Source organism: Chiloscyllium plagiosum, chromosome 37, assembly GCF_004010195.1.
Source record: "Chiloscyllium plagiosum isolate BGI_BamShark_2017 chromosome 37, ASM401019v2, whole genome shotgun sequence".
In the NCBI taxonomy this organism is placed as follows: Eukaryota; Metazoa; Chordata; class Chondrichthyes; order Orectolobiformes; family Hemiscylliidae; genus Chiloscyllium; species Chiloscyllium plagiosum.
In genome coordinates this window covers 1,507,688-1,509,960 of record NC_057746.1, presented here as the reverse complement: position 1 = coordinate 1,509,960, position 2,273 = coordinate 1,507,688, and positions in this window count along the sequence as shown.

The following is a 2,273-nucleotide window of genomic DNA, read 5'->3' as shown; positions in this document are numbered from 1 at the left end:
CCTAGAGTTGTTGGCTCAGCAGCAGGATCAGATGAGGGCTGCTATATATCAAAACCGACTTGCTTTGGATTATCTGTTGGCCTCGGAGGGGGGTGTGTGCGGGAAATTTAATCTGACAAACTGCTGTCTAGAAATTGACGATAATGGTAAAGCGGTTTTGAAAATTTCCGATGAAATTTGGAGATTGGCCCATGTGCCAGTACAATCTTGGCGTCCTCTTAGTGGCATCGGATGGTGGGATGGTCTCCTAGGTGGTAGCTGGTGGCGCACGGCGTTGCTGGTGGTTGGGGGCGGCATGATTCTTCTTCTCGTATTACCCTGCCTAACTCCCTGTATTCAGTTTTTAATTCAGAAAAATATTTCCCGACTCCAGGCAGTGGTGGTTCCACAACATGGGACACGGGAACTTAAAGTGATGTTGCTGCGAAAGACCAAGGATTTCCCGGGCCCTTGAGGGAAGGGGGGGGGGCTTATCTTGGTCAGGCACATCTTAAAGAAAGAAAAGGGTGGAATTGTGAGAGGTAATTTCGGTTTAAACTTTAAGATGTGCCTGGACCACAGACTGATCTATAATAAAAGATAAAACCTTTGTTTCTTTTCTAACAATCATTTTATATACTCAAAAGTAGAGTAGTTTAAATTGTGCAGAATGCTGACAATTTGTGAGACTGATCTATAATAAAAGACAAAACCTTTGTTTCTTTTCTAACAACCATTTTATATACTCAAAAGTAGAGTAGTTTAAATTGTGCAGAATGCTGACAATTTGTGAGACTGATCTATAATAAAAGACAAAACTTTTGTTTCTTTTCTAACAACCATTTTATATACTCAAAAGTAGAGTAGTTTAAATTGTGCAGAATGCTGACAATTTGTGAGCTATAGTGAAAGCGAGCAGGCTCTTGATTAATGCAGCCATTCACACAGCAGAGAAGGATGAGTCCTTGGCTGATAAGACTCCAGGATGGGAGTACGACTTGACATCTGTTTCAGATTAAAGCTTTTGACTGATAAGACTACAGGGTGAGAAAAACAACAACTTTGGAGACTCTGGAGCCTTTTGTTGCAGACTTTGTGATAAAAATAATGATGTTTTTAAGAATGTGAACCTCATGGCTTGTTGGAGCCAAGGAGAGGAGGGACTTGTACTGTATATAATGGGAGACTTTGTAAGCCTCAGCGCGCCTTTTCTTCAAGGGTGCCCGACTCTGCAGACTTGACTTGTTAATAAAACTTTGTTTTCCTGAATTTGTCTAGAGCGATTATTGAGAAGCGATTTTCGTTTCTAACACTGCCTCTGACCAAATCCGTCTGATTACAGGATGCCAGATTCACACTGGTTCTCTTACAAACTCACCCACTGACAGTCGAGTCAGAAAGAAATGACACTCACCTCTGGATTAAAAAAAAAGGAAACCAGTCGTAAAGGAATGCCAAGCAGAAAGCTTCACAAAGAAGATAAATAATTTGAGGACCGTGTGGTGCAGCGGTGCACGTTCAGTTTCTTAAACTGTGACGAGGAGAGGAGTTTCAGCAACAGTGCGGGAGAAATTAGGAGCCTCAAACTTTTCAAAAAAAAAACACTTGAGCGTTGAGAAAACAGCCTATCACCAGCCACAGTACATTGGAAAGCCAGTTGACCATAAAGATGCGGAACTGAGAACGTCGAGCAAATTAGGGGAAAGAAAGCGGTTACAAATCCAGGTCCCGCCGTCCGCCCAACCCTCGCGCGCCCTCGGATTCAAACTCCCAACCGCCGCGTCACGCGGCAGGACTACAGCTCCCGTCAGCCCCCGGGGGCCGGCAGGCAGGCAGGCGGAGCAGCGTTTCAGGTAATGTTCATGTCGTTCCAACTGGAGACAGTAAGCCTGCCCTGTACTATAGCCTTGACAGGCTCCTATGGAGCACTGGTAACGTCTCTACCTCTGAACTAGGAGGCCTGGGTTCAAGTGCTACCTGCTGCAGAGGTGTGCAATAATATTGCTGAACAGGTTGATTTAAAAAATACGACAAACCCAAGACGGATAGAGGGCATCAACGCTGTCCCACCCGAGGATCTGTGATTGGCTGAACCCAGTCATAGAGATATAGAGCATGGAAACAGACCCTTCGGTCCAACCATCAATGCCTACTAGATATCCCAACCTAATCTATTCCTATTTGCCAGCACTTGGCCCATATCCCTTCCTATTCATATACCCATCCAAATGCATTTTAAATGTTGTAATTGTACCAGCCTCCACCACATCCTCTGGCAGCTCATTCCATACACG